At 44.1% G+C, this 18353-nt stretch overlaps 1 long non-coding RNA gene across 1 annotated transcript in view; it reads left to right on the top strand.

Annotated features, from left to right (window-relative positions):
- Nucleotides 1–18353, top strand: part of LOC129711453 (uncharacterized) — a 36313-nt gene that overhangs the window by 16873 nt on the left and 1087 nt on the right. Inside the window, exon 2 of the long non-coding RNA XR_008725851.1 lies at nucleotides 13664–13722. This is a non-coding gene — a long non-coding RNA (uncharacterized LOC129711453). The remainder of the gene's footprint in view (nucleotides 1–13663; nucleotides 13723–18353) is intronic.

Below are 18353 nucleotides of genomic sequence, written 5' to 3'. Positions count from 1 at the left end.
CTGCCACTTGGACTTTGTTCTGAAATTCTCTAGTGACATCAGGCACATTCAAGGAAAAGCAAATCCAGATGCCGCCCCCCCTTACAAGACTGGAGGTGGATGCTCTGAATGCGGCCACACTCATCGATTTTGATGCCAAGGCTTGCGTGCAGCATACTGATCCCGATCTTATCCATTACCACCAGACACATACAGCCCTAAAATTGGAAGGTACCTATCGGTGACATGAGATAAATCATCATATGTGACACTTCCACCTGCAAACCAAGGCCGTTTGTGTCTAGGACGATGCGTCGAGAGGTTTTCAGCGCGCTGCACAACTTATCACATCCGGACAAGAAGGCTACGATAAAACTAATCTCCGACTAAACTAAACTCATCTGGCCTTTCATCAAGTGTGATGTTGGATTAAGGGCGAAGACCTGTCTACCATGTCAACAATCCAAGATCTCCAGACACACTTGGACCACTTTCGGTGAGTTTCCTGTACCGAACACCCGTTTCGAGCACGTGCACCTGGACTTGGTCGGCCCTCTCCCACCGTCAAGAAACTACACATATCTGCTCACTTGTGAAGAACGGTTCACAAGATGGCAAGATGCTATCCCAGTCATCAACATTTCAGCAGAAACAATGCCCCGCATTTTGTTGACCGATGGATTTCGGTCTTTGGGATCCCAAGGACGATCACAACAGACCACGGACTGCAATTCGAATCTGCGCTGTTTCAAACACTAACCGACCTTTTGGGTACGAACCGGATTCGAACGACAACATATCATCCACAAGCGAACGGCCTGATTGAACGGTTCCATCGCCAGTTGGAAGCCGCTCTGGCAGCCAGAGGAGACGCATCAAACTGGAGTGAACGGTTCCCTCTGGTTCTGCTTGGCAATCATATGGCGGTGAAAGCAGACCTAGGATGTTGGTTGGCGGAAATGGTTTACGGCACAACTCTGAAGCTGCCCGGCGAATTTGTCTAACCAATCCCCACAGACGGATCCTATGATCCAAGCAGGTATGTCGATGGATTACGGCAAACTATGCAGCTACTGAAGCCAACGCCACACGGCGAACACCTGCAATGGTCTATGTGCCTGCTGACCTCCAACACTGCACTACATGTTTTGTCAACGCCGTCCACTGACCTCTTCAGCAAGCATACGATGGCCCTTACCAAGTCATCCAACGTCTACCAAAAAGTTTTGTGATCTATCAGAACAGAAAAATTGACACCGTATCCGTCGACCAGTTGAGAACCAACCGACTACCTCACCCGCCGAACCGACAAAGTCACAAGACCCCAACACTTCCTGTCAAAGACCTCCCACACTGCAGTATCAAACAAGATCAGGCCATAAAATCAACCCGCCAGACCGGTACGGACCAGGACAAAGCCAGGCAATCGCCACCTTGTATGACTCAGTGGCTGAGGGGGGAGCTGTGGTGCCTTCATGCTCACGTTGGTTTTGCATACAGCCTCTCGCCACTGGCGATTCACCAGCAGCCTCACGAGAAGGTCCAGCCACAAGAGCTCAATGACAACTCCAAGGTCAGATGCACTATTTGGCCTTATCTGCACATGGGTTATGATTGGTTAGAATGTAGGTAAAAGAGGCTTCTGGAATAAACATGACACAAGGTGGCTGGCTCAGCTATGTGTTGTTTGTTCTTTGCTTTCTGACATGGGATTCAGTAGATCCCACAAATCTACCTAAAATGTCCTTAACTTTTGTTTGGAGCAGCATAGATTTGATCAAAAACTCCAGAAAGATTGGTTCCTGAATTGTCCTAAAGATCATGTGCAATTTAATTAGAAAGTCCAAAATTAATAAATTAGATTTTGCTCAAGGTTGAGAAAGTTTACAAAATGTGTACATTCTGTATTGATAAAGGATTGTGAGGGGGTGTCTGGTGGGCTAGGATGGTCAACAACCAATTGTTATGGTCCATAATGATGTAAAAGAGAAAGGAGGAAAGAGGATTTGCATCCTTTGAGGTGGGCTTTAAGGGCCTGTCCCACTGCGGCGACCTAATTGGCAAGTTTAGAAGAGTTTGCCCTGGACTCATACTCGCAGCATGGTCGACACGAGGTCCTAGGAGGTGCTTGTAACTCTCCTTCATGCTCGAGAGTAGTCCCCGCATACTCGAAGCCTCAGCTAGATGGCTGCGTATTTTTCAACATGCTGAAAAATGCCCACGAGTAAAAGAAGGTTGCCATGGAAAAAAATCTATATTTTTTTACTTGTAGGTTTAGTTGAAGTAGGTCGGCATGTTATTTGTAGCTAATCGAGGGTAGTCAAAGGTAATCAAAGATAGTAAAAGGTAGTTGTAGATAGTCTTCAACAGTCTAAGGGAGGTTGAAGGAGATCGAAGGAGGTTGTCTTCACTCTCCACTATTTGGTGTCCAATTTTCCCGAAGCTAGTCGAAGCTAGTCTTCAACATCGTCGAAGGAGGTCGAAGGAGGTCTTCAACATGACACTTTTTCAAACTCTCCTAAATTCTTCTAAACTCGCCAATGAGGTTGCCGCAGTGGGACAGGCTCTTTAGTTCTTGTGCCCTTTAGGACACTGCCTCAAGGTCTTGCTTTTAAATAGTCCTAAAAAATGTGTACCTGCAGACTTCTCCTGATGCCATGCACATGTGAACACAAAACAAAGCGGCAAAAAAAAGGAAGCATGACGGATATACTGAACGCCCAAAAAGCTGCAAATAAAAAAAATACAAAGCAAAAACATCAAAGAATTTAGATAACAAAGAAAAGGAAAGAATAACATTGTGAAATAAATTTAATAAAAACTTAACAATGTTATATATATACAAGAATTATCTGGGGAAGGATAAAGGAGAGAGAATACTGTATGTGGCAAGAAAAGGTGTGAATATGATTCTTCAACACATACCTTCTGTTTTTCTTCACGTAGATGGGAATAATACAATAGCTGATTTTAAGGAGAACGAATGAGCAATGTTAGCCAACATAAATGTAAAGGGAGAGTGGACACAAAGTGAAGTTTTCCATCGCTGATATCCTGGGGAACAGGAGTCAAGATGGATTTAGTGCACAAATCACATTGAATGGTGGAACAGATTTGAAGGGTAAACAATTCACACCTGTTCTGACCCTCCTGAAAAATGTAAAAAGTCGAAGATTTGGGAGCCCATTAATTCAAATAACTAAAAAGTCTAGAGGTAATTAAAAATATTGACAAGGGGTTTGATGAGTGTGAGAGGAACAGTGATCTGGTAATAGTGGAAATGAATAGTAAGATTAAACGAGAACTTACCAGTTTGATCGTTATTTTATGAGGAGTAACGTTGTGAGAATACGTGAAGAACCCCACCAGGACGCATGCGTGTCATTCTTCAAAGCAGCGGTGTGAAATCACAGATAACTGTAATGACTAAACATAGTAAGATTAGAGAAGAGATACCAGTTGAGTATATGATCAAGGGTGGGAGAGGAGGGCACGTATTCCCTCAACGTTACTCCTCATAAAATAATGATCCAACTTCAAACTGGTAAGTTCTCGTTTAATCTTACTATTTTACTTCGGAGTCACGTGAGTGACTACGTGAAGATTTTAAAGCTCTGTGATTTCATGCCGTGGAAACGAGTCCATGCATCACATCTGCCTTGATTATGGGGAGAATAGTGTTAACATCATTAGACATCAATACGATATTGAAAAAATAACGATAAATTTATTAACACCAAATTATAGCCCCCATTATATTACAGAACTTAAAATTGTTTCTGCAAATGTTCCAGGTTCAATGACTGTTATAAAATTGTTGGAATGTTTTCTCCGTTGACCATCCTGCTGCCTTGAGGATTTGGCCCATAGGAACATCCAACTTCATAGCTGCCGATGTAGCTGCAGCCCTGGTGGAGTGAGATTTAAAAATGTTAGTGTCTACTCCAGCCTTTATTAGGACCTGTTTTAGCCATCTCGAGGTGGTCTGGACTGTCACTTTTTTGTGTGGCTGTTTGTAGTTGAATAAAAGTGCCATTTCTTTGCCTCTGATGATCCTAGTATACTCCATATATAATAGTAAGTGTGTTACAATACAGAGACGATCATCTGTCGGGTAGGCCCTGAATTCTATTTTTAGGCCTGCTGACCCCTGTCTGTTCTGTTTGATTATTTCATTGATGTGAAATGTTAAATTTCCAGATGAAATTGTCATGTCGTCCAGCCTTAGTTTCTGTAGCGAATGGACCCTTTGTGCCGTGACCAAGGCCATCAGCATGACTGTTTTCATAGTCAGTTTCTGTAGGAATAGAGCTGTAGCTGGAGACCAGTTTCTTAACATGGTCAGTACAATGCTCACATCCCATATTTGGGAGTACCTGGTTCTTGGGGGATTAACATTAAAAATGCCCCTCATGAGTTTGGTTACCAGGGGGTGTGTCCCAACAGAATGCTGCTCTGTTCCTTGCCACAGGTATGTTGACAGAGCACTTCTGGCACAGTTGATGGCACTATAACTCAGCCCCTCATCGTAATGGAGGCTTGCCAGGAATTCCGGAACAGATGGGATGTTCATAGATCTGTGGGTGATGTTATTGTTGTGACAGTACTTCCCATTTCTTGATGTACACCAAGTACTGTTTTTTGGTGGACTGTCTGTGGGCCACTGAAGTAATATCCACTGTTCGGTCCGTCAGTCCCAGGTATAGTAGAGGTGCTTTCAAACTCTACAAATTAATAGGTTTGTATAATTATGACATGGGTGACTTTCCCTTGTTACGGGATGAACCAGTAAATTAGGTCTATGATGGATGGCGCTGCATGGTTCTAATACGATGTTGAGTATCACCGGGAACCATGGTTGAGTAGGCCAATACTAACCCAGACAATATGACTTAAGGCCATGGAATGCACTTAACATTTCCAGGTAGTTTATGCCCAGTGTTTGTAATAATGATGCCTCCTGTGCATTCCATCTCCCTCCACAGCTGGAGATGGAATTGGTAGCACCCCAACCAAGTGCACTGGCATCAGTTTGTAGTACCATAGACGGGTTGCTGATAATGATTGGATTGGAACAATGCCAAATGTTATCTTTCCACCATTTTAGTTCCATTATGGCCTCTGTTGGTAGCTTCATTGGTCTGTCAAAATGACCACCATTAATTTTGAGTGCTTGTATTTTAGCCCTCTGTAAATTTCGATAATGTAAAGGTACGAATTGGGTGGCTGGAAATGCAGCCACTATTTTGCCAATTATTCTTGCTACCAGTCTGATGGATGGTTTAGTGATGTCAAAGATTTTGCTGCAAGCCTCTATTAAGGCTGTAACCTTTTTCTTTCAGCAAAGTCACTGACATGTGAACTGAGTTAATGGTGAACCCCAGATAATCCATTGTGTTAAATAACATCTGTGGTCACCTCTTATGGGTACCGTCTAGTAAGCATCATTTAAATTGATGCTTGCCATGTAGTAACCTTTGGAAATCAATTGCTTAGCAGTAACAAAGGTTTCCATCTTGAAATTAATATATTGTACGAAAGTATTCAAATTAGTCAAATCTATGACGATGCTGCAACCACCATCTTTCTTGTTTATGATAAAGATTTTGGACATGAATTCCTGTGATTTGTGTTGGGTTTTCTCAATTACTACTTTTTTATAGAGCCGCTGTAGGTCAGCATGTGCTTTTGATTTTTCTTTGCCTGTAAGCACGAACATTCAGTTCAGTACATGCTGAACTGGAGGGTTATGTTTTTGTATAAATTCTATGGTATAACCCTATACTGCTTAAAATATAATTGTCGGTAGTTAACTTATTCCATGCATCCAGATATAATTGTAATCTCCCACCAACCTCCATGTTCCCTTCAATTCGTAAGGAACCAGACCCACCTACCTCCATGGTTACTAGTGGTAGGTTTGTTACTTTTTCGGCATCCTCTGTGGACGTTGAGGCGTCGGTGTCTGGATCTGTAGTTGGGTCAGTGTTGAGGGTTTGCGCATTTTCCAGGAAGGCCGGTCTGAGCCATGGCCTAAAAAAGACCGATGTTGAGTGTTCCTGGCCTTCGAGCTTTCACCAGTTTGTCTTGGCCGACTGGTGGGTGCGTAGGGGTGCTGTTTCTGGCCGAAGTAGTTTTTTGGACGTTGCTTTAATGAGCCTCAGGGTTTTAGCCTCTTCGTCAAGTTATTTTACCTGTTTGGATAAGTCACCTCCAAATAGTAATATTGGTGGTTTGGAGGTTCCAGGTTTGCACAGGCCTGCAATTTTGGGGTCTAAAGCCGGTTGGATGGCACCCTTTCCAAATACACTGGTTGACACTAGGAACATTCAGTGATTTGCAGTTCCCTGGTGGTCAGTGTCTTGCTGTGGTGTCCAATAATGCCTGTCCTTGTAGCTGGTTGAATGACATGTAGTCGATACTTGCAGCTATTTCAGGCTCCAGGTTTTGGCCAGTTTGGTCGGGTTGAATGAACTGGGACACCATATCCAATAGGTTTTCTCGCACCCCATGCACACTAGGAGTATGTTCTGCACACTCCTCTTCAGGGTCAGCCCAGAATTGACCCCCCGTACTCCCCTCTGATGAGGGAGAAACACTGTGCAGCCCTACAAGAGGTACTGCTGTAGGACTTACTAGCTGCCCACTGTGACTAGTCTCCATCTCCCGGAGCCTGCCACTTTGGAGTATTTGCTCCAACAGCCGCTCCAACTGGCTCCAATGCTCTCGGGCACTGGCCACTCACGGCTGCTCCTGTTCCTCAAGTCACTCCAACCGGCTCCAATGCTCTCGGGCATTGGCCGCTCGTGGCTGCACCTGAAGCCGCTCCAACCGGCCCCAATGCTCACGGGCACTGACCGCTTGTGGCTGCTCCTGAAGCCGCTCCAACCAGCTCCAATGCTCATGGGCACTGGCCGCTCGCGGCTGCTCCTAAAGCCGCTCCAACCGGCCCCAATGCTAACGGGCACTGGCCGCTCGCCAGAGATTGGTGTGCCGTTGGCCGCTGCTGGCTGCCTGCAACTGTTCTGCCATTTCTTCGTTTCCCATTATAAATTTACCTGTCTCTGATTGTAAGGGACCTACATTTGTCTTCACTAATCTTTTCCTTTTTACACATCTAAAGAAGCTTTTAAAGTCAGTTTATATATTTTTTTCATGCTCATTTACCCCCCTCTTAATTAACCTCTTTCTCATCCTCTGTTGAGTTCTAAATTTTTCCCAGTCCTCTGGTTTGTTGCTTTCTCTGGCCTATTTATATGTCTTTTCCATGGATTTAACACTATCCTTGATTTCCCTCACCAGACAGGGATGAACAATTTTTGGAGTTCATCCATGCGGTCTTTAAATATTTGCCATTGCCATTGCATCTTCACCCTTTAAATATAATTTGCCAGTCTATCCTAGCCAATTCCCGTCATACCTCAAAGTCTCCTCTCAGGACCCTAGTCTCTGAAATAGAAAGATTAAACGAGAACTTACCGTTTGAAGTTTGAGCTTTATTTTATGAGAAGTTGTAGTGAGGGAATATGTGAAGAGCCCGCCAGTCCACATGCACGTCAAGCTATAGAAAGATTAACGAGCTTAAACTACCGAATGGTCTTTATGAGAAGTAGGGTTGGGAGTGGAGGGCACGTATTCCCTCACTTCAACTTCTCATAAAAAAAGATCAAAGTTCAAAAGGTAAGTTCTCATTTAATCTTTCTATTTTATTTCGAAGTCACGTGAGTGACTAAGTGAAGACTTCAACGCTCTGTGGTTTCATGCAGTAACCCAATCTGTGTGTGAAACACTTAAACAGATAAACCATTAATGGTAGAAAAAACATAGGTTATTAATACCATGATACTAACTTGCATACATGGCCATTATTCTTAACCGGACCATAGTCCCAATAGACTGTTGAGTTATAGAATAACTCATGCAACACTGTGCAGGATTCTATCTGCAAATATCCAGACATATTCAACCAAATTTTATAATTTATTAACACGCACTATGTAAGCCTCTTGCTGTAAGATGAAAGGGAAAATATCCATTCTATTGGCTGCTAATGAGCCATCAGTAATATCTTGAGATGATTGAATAACAAAAAAGAAATGATCTTTCATCTCATAGGTACTAGCAAACTCAGTGCACTTGTATACCTAATGACACCCCCGATCTCTGCTCTGGTGGGTATGCTGTCAATTTCAAATGTACGCAATCTTGCCCATTTTGCTTATGAGATCATTCCGATAACAAGCTACCCTAATGTCAGTTATGACCTAGCGATCAAGCCAGAAATTGAGTAAGGATTGTGTTCTTTGTGCTGAGATCAGTTGCTGAAAGCATAATCATCTTAAAATACTGCTCCCATTAAGAATATAGTAGAAGAATATTTGCATAATAATTTACTGATATACATTGCACACTACAATGAGTGTGGGCTATTAGTGTGGTCAAATAAAAGACACCCTGCATAATGTTAGTGAACAGCGGGTGAATAACCAATCATTTATTGTCCCACTTATGGTCCTATATAGAATGACAAAGCAGCACAAGCAATGTCAATTGTGCTATAACCGCTTCTCTAGGCTCAAACTAAAACCCACACAAACCTCTGTTACTTCCGTTTAAAAGTAACTCACATATTTTTCTCTCTTTATTATTCTCTATCTATATTAAAAAAAATAGCAGAGTCAATAAATAACTGATAATATTAGTAATATATGACTGATATGCATGAAATGTTCTTACTATCTACTTGCTTCTAATAAAAATATTTAAAAAAAAGTAACTCACATGTTGTTCACAAGCTTTTCATATACTCGTGCAGAGCTAGCTGCCCGAGAAGACAGGCTGCCCCAGCCATCACTCGTGACTGAGTAAATAAGAATTGCTTCAGCCGCCTTACCATGGCGTGAAAATAGGCAAAATTGGCACTATTCAATTTCATGTTGCCTCATTTTTAATATCGCAAAAGGTATCTACTGATAACCCCTAAGTTTTATCAGCTGCAAATTTTGCATATTACCTAAAACTCGATGACACAATGCCCTTTAATCTGAGTAGGGCAGCATTGGCTTCCACCACTGGCTTTGTTATCAAAAAACACCAGAATCTGTGTCTCATGTGCATAGGTATGGCAGAGTATGCAACTTCAAGATCGATTCTCTGAATCAGTTAAATTGCTGAAAGCCAATAATCCATTTTAACTGGGTAACTAAACACATGATCAGATTAGCCAAATGCTAACCTGATTCGGGTTGCACCATGTTTCTGTAATCTTGAGAAGTATCAGAAATATACCCCTCTAGTCATTGGCCAGACCACTCATCCTCGGATGAGCTGTCACTGATTGCACTCGGAACCCCTGTTCCTCTATTGACCATACGGACGGAAATGTATTATTTTTATTTATTTATTTATCACTTTCCCCCCCTTCTTTAAATGTATTTATTTATTTATTTATTTTGCTTCTCTTGCCGCGGAAGATCCATTGTCTAGTTATTCATACATTTCACTGATAACATATAATCAGAACCTTATGACTTGAGCTGAAACCACAGTCTCCATTTGATGTGGGAATACCTCTGTCAACTCTTGACGAAGGGTCACCACGAATACTCAGCGTTTTCCCTCAGAGTAGAAATTATTATAATGCAAGCCTGAATCAGGAATTGCCTCGCAGTCCTTTGACTGAAACCACTTGTCTGAGTCGCCAGAGTACACAACACAATCTCTTCGACCCACCACACAATCAGGAATACTGGTATTGAGAGCCTATGGATTATTACAAATACATTGTTGATTCATAACATGAACCTGCAGGACAGATTAAAATTATATTATTTGGCAGGCCAGCTTCCGGGTGGTAATTACCTATCCTAGAGAGGATGGCAATGATGATTCCAATGAACCGGCAACTCTACTAACTGAGGAGAAATTTAACCCTGTGTTGAGGAAGACTTCAACTACTTCATTCTACCGAGCAGTCTGATAACCTCAATCACAGAAGATGAGGCAGTGCTTCCCTGGTCAATGTGACCCCTATGGCCAGCCAGTTCCATGATGGTCTACCCTGAACCAGGGTAGCCAAACTGTTCCTACTTGGAACTTACAGAGGTTACTATGCAAGGCACCCTGCCAATGTCTCTACATCAACCTGATCTATCCCAGAGACAGTGAAAAAACGACTAGACAGCCCATGCTGCCAGTAAACCCAAACCTGGGCCGACAGACTGCTCCATTTCGGAGTTTACGGAGGTTAATAACGAGACCTTACTCACCAGCATCTCTGACCCCGGGTCGATTTGCTTGTTGGAGCTTCAGCGAGGTTCCATGTGCAGACCCTGTCTGTCATGCTAGTCATTTCTGTTAGATAGCTGATGCCGCTGGCCAACTCCTCTTGTCGTGACTCGTCCATCCCCGAGGGAACAGAAAATTTAGAGGCAAGAGAAGGCAGCCCTTCCTTATGCGATTCTCGCACATCATGCATGAAGCATGGGATTCAGGCACATATTAATGCTTGGAGTCATGTTCGGAGTCAGTTCCATACTGATCTCTGACACACTCTTAGAGTGGGAGAAATAGTGCATCCCTAACCAGGCGTTGCCACTCGCGTATGCCTCAGACTGCCTGTGCATGCTTCCGTAACACAGAACATATTTTGTGACACCATCTCCGATAGTCTTTCGAGTGAGAGGAATATTCCAACCCTGAACTAGGTGTAACTACAGGCATATGACTTGAACTGCCTGTGCATGCTTCCGTAATACGGAGCATAATATTTGGCAGCATCTCCATCATTTCTTTCATCCGAGTGGGAGGAAAATTGCAACCCTGAACCAGGAGCTGCCTCAGGCATATGTGCATATAATTTGGCACCATCTCCACCACTCCTTTCATCCGAGTGGGAGGAATATTGGAACCCTGAACCAGGAGCTGCTGCCTGACATGTCTTCGTAACACGGAGCATTTCTCGTGCCACCATCTGATTCATCAGATGTTCTAATTGAGACAAACACCCAATCTCATCTGACATAGATGTGGGGACAGAATCTCCTTGACCCAAATCGTCCGACAGGACTTGTCCCTCAGACTTGGCTTTGACTTTGACCCGACTCAGGGTTGCCAAGCTGCTCCCTCTAGGAGCCGAACCGGGACTAGCTGTGCAGATCGGTGCTCTGTTGGTATCATCATTCTACTTACCAGACAGGTTGCACCTGCTACTGACTCCAAGTCCTTGCTCCCTTCTGGAGCCCCAACGGAGTATTTCAGGGAGGGACTGGATCACCTCTGACTTGGATGAACCGGCATTAAAATCGGAGTCACCTCTTCCAGATCGTCCGCTAGACAGAGTGGGAAATACTGCAACCCTGCAGTAGGTATAGCTCCACAGGTGTCTGATAGACTCAGCTGAAAAAAGGCTTCCCAAGCCAGGAGCTCTTTTCTAGAGCCTCAATGGAGTTCCTCTGATCTCCATTGAGTTCCACCCGCTCCAGTGCAGTCACATTCTGTATCGAAAAGCAAGTCAAATTTTTCTACACCATATGGTGTATGATAGTAAATGTCTGCTGCGATAGTCACAAACGTGTCCGAACAGCAACTGCTATTTAAAGCCTGCCAGCTCTATTTTTAACTACCTTAACCAGTTCTTCAAATTTTGACTTAAATTAAGAACTATGTATAATATATCAAAATGCCCCTATGAATAGAGCACACACTATATGCTGATACCAGCGCATGCTACCTCAGCAGCATTTCTATGATTAAAAATTTATAGGCGCTATAGCAGACTATAATGCTGATACCAGCGTATGCTGCTTCAGCAGCATTTCTATTAAAACATGTTTTTATATATAGGCACTATGGCAGCCGTTCGCTGCCCTGGCCGCGGCTAACACTGGTCGCTGTTAACTTAGCAGCGATACGAAACAAAGCCGCAGCTAAATTAAAACACTGTCTGCTGCTATTTTTAGCAGCGAGCCCCCAAACCGCACCGGCATACCTAACTCCTAATGGAGTTTCATGGTGGCTAAAATCCGGCTGGCAATAATGAAACCGAGCTCCTATGGAGCTTCCACGGCGGCCTCCAAATCGGCCGCCTGCTCCCGTTCGGAGCTCCAATGGCTGCAGCTGCCAGGAGCGGCCGCCTCCATCAGCTACTCTGGGACCGCTGTCACAGCGGCCCACTAAATTTTACTTACCTGCCAGAGCAGTTGCGAACTGCTCCGTCCCGCCGCTTTGTGTCTCGAGTATTGACGCACATGCAGACTGACGGGCTCTTCATGTAGTCACTCACGTGTAGTCACTCACGGTTAAAATAACCGTGTCACTCTCCATCCTGATGCAGAATTCCACCATATTATGGTCACTGTTGTCCAAGGGGTTTTGCACAACAAGATCGCTAACTAATCCTTCCTTATTACACAATACCCAGTCTAGGATGGCCTGTCCTCTCGTCGGTTCTTCTACATATTGGTTTAAATAACCATCCCGTTTACATTCCAGGAAATCCTCTTCCTCAATTTGGTTGGCCCAATCTATATGAAGATTAAAGTCACCCATGATAACAGCTGTACCTTTGCTCCATGCATCCCTTATTTCATGCTTGGTGTTATGCTCAACCTCCTGGTGGTCTGTATACAACTCCAACAAGCGTTTTCTGCCCTTGGCTATTTTGCAGTTCTACCTATGCCAATTCTACAGCATTCAAGCTATGGTCTCTCCTTGCTAATGCATTAGTCTCCTCTTAAACCAGCATTGCCACCACACCTCCTCCTCCTTTCTGTCCATCCTTCCTGAATATCGAATGTTTAGCTCCCAGACTTGGTCACTCTGGAGCCACATCTCCGTAATTCCAACTATATCATATTCCTTGACTACTGACGGTACATTCAATTCATCCCCCTTATTACGAATGCTCCTCGCATTAAGGCACAAAGCTTTCAGGTTTGTTTTGTCTTATCTCCCTTCTACCTTTTGCTTCTGTCCTCCTTTTATGTCCCTCTGTCTCTTTGCATTGGTTCCCATCCCCCTGCGCTGTTAATTTAAATGTGACCATTCCTACACTCTCTTTCCCATTAACTGCACACATATGCTTCCATGTTGTTGACTCCATCCCCCCCCCCCCCCCCCCCCCCCCAACAATGTGGAAGCGTATTCGTGATGACTAGAGACATCCACAAAGTAGTGTCATGAGATTGTTTTCATCCATCTGAGAAAGGATTGGTTTAATGTCTTATTTGAAAGATGGTGCAGTCTTCTCTCAGTGCTAAACCAGTGTGATCTTGTTCCATGGTTTGAGTGGAATTAGATTTCTAACTTAGGACGTGGATGGTTCTTGTGTACCATGGTGAAAATAGAAAACCTATGAATGGGAACATGTAATCAAGCTCAATGTGTAATTGTTCCTCTCAAAACTTGTATGTCATCACATTTGGAAAAGTGGAGCACTGCATTAAACGTTGCAGAAAAAATATGAAGATGAGCCAACTGCAAAGGACTATATCCAATTCTGCATATTAGGTGATTGGCCACAGAGATGATGTGTGAAATGTACTGGAAATAAACCAGAGATTAACAAGTAAAGAAAATGTACATTAAATGTCCGTGTTTTAAAAGGAATAGTGAAGTAAATCTTCAGTGGTAAGGCAAATTATTTTGGCTGATGAAAGAACATATTGAATCTTTTGTTTTACAGGTGGGCCATAAGACAGCAAAACCCAAGAGAAAACATTTAACCCATAGGTTGGGCTACAGGTAGAATATCATGTACAGTAGAATGCATTGTGCATTAAGTGAATGCAGTGCATGCACGGAATGGGTAATATTGACCTCAAACAATCCCATGAGTGTCATAGAACCCACCCAATTAACTGTCCATTCTTTCCAATAGACATAAAATCAGATGAACTCTGTTAGAAGTGGAAAATACTCCTCGCCAGATTTGTCTCTTGCCAAATCAATTGTAGATTTTGAAAGGAAATAGATAGATATTTGAATAGAAGAGTGTAAGGAAAGGACAGGGAGAAAGTGATGAGGTGGACTCTTCATTCTGAAAGCTGGTGTACGTTTAATGCGCTGAATTCTTGACTGCCTGCTTGCCATGCACAAACCATGAAGCAAAGTGATTTGATCCAGCTGAGATTGCATTGGCAAACATTTCCGGATGAAATCTGGGAAAGTGACCTTGATAAAGATATTCAGTATCCATCACCCACCTGGAGACATCTCAAGTCACAATTCTGTTTGTACATCATCAGAGCATTATTTCTAATACATTCTTGTCCAATTTTATCAATTTCTGAATTGTATCCATTTAGGTGGTGCCAATGTAAAGGGTGATGACTCCCTTGTAGAGAGAACTCCACTGGGGATCGCAAGGCAAGGAGGTACAGAATGTGCAGGAGCATTCTGTACAGTATGCGTCTCTTTGCATCATCACGTTATCACACTGAGCAGCAGACTGGCTTGTGAAGCAAAAAGGGTTGTTGATCCAAAACCAAAGAGGCCAACGTCAGGCAACGCCATTGTAGTTGAAGACTCCATTGTGAGAGGTACGGACAGGGGTTTCTGCGGCAACAGACGGGATTCGAGGATGGTGTGCTGCCTTCCTGGTGCCAGGATCCAGGATGTCATGGACAGAGTACAGAAAATCCTCAAGGACGAAGGTGAACAGCCGGAAGTGGAAGTGCATGTCGGCACAAACGATATCGGAAAGAAGGGGATGAATATTCTGCAGCGTGACTTGAGAGAACTCAGAAAAATGCTGAAAATGCTGCAGTGTTGTTATCTCCAGTTTCCTTCTAGTTCCTCGTGCTGGCGAGAGCAAGAACAGGGAGATACGGGACCTGAATGTGTGGCTGAGGAACTGGTGCAGGGGGCAGGGATTTAGATTCTTAGATCACTGGGATCTGTTTTGGAGTAAGGGGGAACTGTACAAAAGGGACGGATTGCATCTTAACAGGTGGGGGACCAGCATTCTGGCAGGCAGGTTTGCCACTACTACACGGGTGGTTTTAAACTGAATAAGGGGGGTGGAGTGTCAAATGGGATAGTCAAGGATGGAGTTAAAGGGAAAGGGAGTAAAGGGATGGTTAATGACCCCAGAATTAAAGGGAAAGGAAGCTCACAAAGGGATAGGAGAGTATGGCCAAGTGTAATAGGGATCGATGTGAAAGGTGAGACATTAAATTAAAAAGGAATTAAAAGAATTGTATTTGAATGCGCGAAGTATAAGAAGTAAAGTAGATGAGCTTGAGGCTCAGTTAGAGGTTGGTAGATATGACATTGTGGGGATTACTGAGGTGGCTGCAGGAGGATCGGGCCTGGGAACTTAATATTCAGTGTTATACATCCTATAGAAAGGACAGGCAGGTGGGCAGAGGAGGGGGGGCTAACTCTGCTGGTGAGGGATGGAATTCAGTCTCTTGCGAGGGAAGACATAGGGACTGACGAGGTAGAGTCACTGTGGATTGAGTTGAGGAATTGTAAAGGAAAGAAGACACTAATTGGTGTTATCTACAGACCCCCACATAGTAGCCCTGCTGCAACTTACAACTCTACTGCAACTGGTTGTAAGTTGCAGTGGAGTTAAAACTGGCATCTATCAAAGGTAATGCCACTGTGGTGATGGGGGATTTCAATATGCAGGTAGACTGGGAAAATCAGGTTGTTTCAGGACCCCAAGAAAGAGAGTTTGTAGAATGCCCCCGAGATGGATTCTTAGAGCAGCTTGTAATGGAGCCAACCAGAGAAAAGGCAATGCTGGATTTAGTGTTGGGAAAGATGCTGGAGTCAACTATTAAAGAGGTACTAATGGGGCATTTGGATAGCAGTAAAAGGATTAGTCCAAGTCAACATGGATTTATGAAAGGGAAATCATGCTTGACTAATCTTCTGGAATTTTTAGAGGATGTGACAAGTAAAATGGTTGAAGGGGTGCCAGTGGATGTAGTGTATCTAGACTTTCAGAAAGCCTATGATAAGGTCCTGCATGGGAGACTGGTGTCTAAAATTAGAGCACATGGTATTGGGAGTAGAGTGTTGACATGGATAGAAAATTGGTTGGCAGACCGGAAGCAAAGGGTAGGAGTGAATGGGTCCTTTTCAGAATAGTAGGCAGTGGCGAGTGGAGTGCCACAAGGCTCGGTGTTGGGGCTGCAACTGTTTATCATCTATATACTTTTAAAACTGTGTGTGTGTGTGTGTGTGTGTGTGTGTGTGTGTGTGTGTGTGTGTGTGTGTGTGTGTGTGTGTGTGTGTGTGTGTGTGTGTGTGTGTGTGTGTGTGTGTGTGTGTGTGTGTGTGTGTGTGTGTGTGTTGTGTGTGTGTGTTTGTGTGTTGTTGTGTGTGTGTGTGTGTATGTCATTTTTCTGGCCTTTGACTTGTTACTCCGCCAAAACCAGAAGCTAACATGCTGAGATTTTTACCATGTCGTTAGACATTTCACTTTTACATTCGCTCTTCCACTCTTCATTAAATTTAGTCATTTTTCTGTACACATTTTTCATAACATCCCCCCCCCCACACTCCCTCATTTTTTCGCCTCCTGCTGGCTCTCCTCCAAAAAACGCCGACATTTTTCCCATTTCGCTAGCGATTTTATTTCCTACGCTCCCCCCCCCCCCCAACGGGCGTACACAGCGTCTCGACCGGCGTATGCAGCGTTTCGACATCGTATGCAGCATCTCGACATCGTACGCAGCGTGTTGACGGCGTACGCCTAGCGCATGGCATTGCGCGATGACGTCAGGCCGCCCCTTCCCCTTGCAATCACACGTTGCGGGAACAGACCCAACGGGTCTGCACTTGGTCTAGTATATATTAATGATTTGGAGGAGGGAATTAGGAGCAACACTAGCAAGTTTGCGGATGACATAAAGCTGGGTGGCAGTGTGAACTGTGAAGAGGATGTAAGGAGATTGCAGTGTGACCTGGACAGGTTGAGTGAGTGGCCAGATGCATGGCAGATGCAGTATAATATAGATAAATGTGAGGTTATCCACCTTGGCGGCAAAAACAAGGGGGCAGATTATTATCTCAATGGGGTTAGGTTGGGTAAGGGTGAGATATAGCGAGACCTGGGTGTCCTTGTTCACCGGTCACTGAAAGTTGGCTTACAGGTACAGCAGGCAGTGAAGAAAGCCAATGGAATGTTGGCCTTCATAACAAGAGGATTTCAGTATAGGAGTAAATAGGTTCTTCTGTAGTTGTATAGGGCTCTGGTGAGACCACACCTGGAGTATTGTGTACAGTTTTGGTCTCCTAATTTGAGGAAGGACATCCTTGTGATTGAGGCAGTGCAGCGTACGTTCACGAGATTGATCTTTGGGATGGCGGGACTGCCATATGAGGAAAGATTGAAAAGACTAGGCTTTTATTCACTGGAGTTTAGAAGGATGAGGGGAGTTCTTAGAGAGACATATAAAATTATAAAAGGACTGGACAAGCTAGATGCAGGAAAAATGTTCCCAATGTTGGGCGAGCCCAGAACCAGGGGCCACAGTCTTACAATAAAGGGGAGGTCTGACTGAGGTGAGAAAAAACGTTTTCACAACCCAGAGATTTGTGAATTTAAGGAATACCCTGCCACAGAGGGCAGTGGAGGCCAAGTCACTGGATGGATTTAAGAGAGAGTTAGATAGAGCTCTCGGGGCTAGTGGATTCAAGGGACATAGGAAGAAGGCAGGCATGGGTTATTGATTGGGGATGATCAGCCATGATCACAATGAATGACGGTGCTGGCTCAAAGGGCCGAATGACATGGTGGGCATCTCGGAAACTCTCTCTCTCTCTCTCTCTCTCTCTCTCTCTCTCTCTCTCTCTCTCTCTCTCTCTCTCTCTCTCTCTCTCTCTCTCTCTCTCTCTCTCTCTCTCTCTCTCTCTCTCTCTCTCTCTCTCTCTCTCTCTCTCTCTCTCTCTCTCTCTCTCTCTCTCTCTCTCCTCCTCTCTCTCCTCTCTCTCTCTCTCTCTCTCTCCCTCCCTCCCTCTCTCTCCTCTCCTCTCCCTCTCCCTCTCCCTCCCTCTCCCTCCCTCCCCCTCTCGCTCCCCCCCTCTCTCCCCTCTCCCTCTCCCTCTCTCTCCCTCTCCCCTCTCTCCCCTCTCCCTCTCTCTCTCTCTCTCTCCCTCTCCCTCCCTAATTTATATTAATTGTCTAAATACTTCAATTGTGCTCCATTCACGTGATTCAATCTGATAGCTGTTCCTTCAACCCTAAAGTTGATATGCCCTCGCAGCATAGAATTTGACAGGTTATTTGACTATTTCTACAAAAGAACAAAAGTATCTGGGCTTCGTATCAGCCATTAAACATATGCAGACACTGACACTCATCAAAAGGTGCATCACATTTCATATTATCTGCAAGTCTTTTAGTTCTCTATGCACAG

The sequence above is a fragment of the Leucoraja erinacea genome, chromosome 2 (assembly GCF_028641065.1).
Source record: "Leucoraja erinacea ecotype New England chromosome 2, Leri_hhj_1, whole genome shotgun sequence".
NCBI classification, from domain to species: Eukaryota; Metazoa; Chordata; class Chondrichthyes; order Rajiformes; family Rajidae; genus Leucoraja; species Leucoraja erinaceus.
This window is presented reverse-complemented; position numbering and strand designations above follow the sequence as displayed.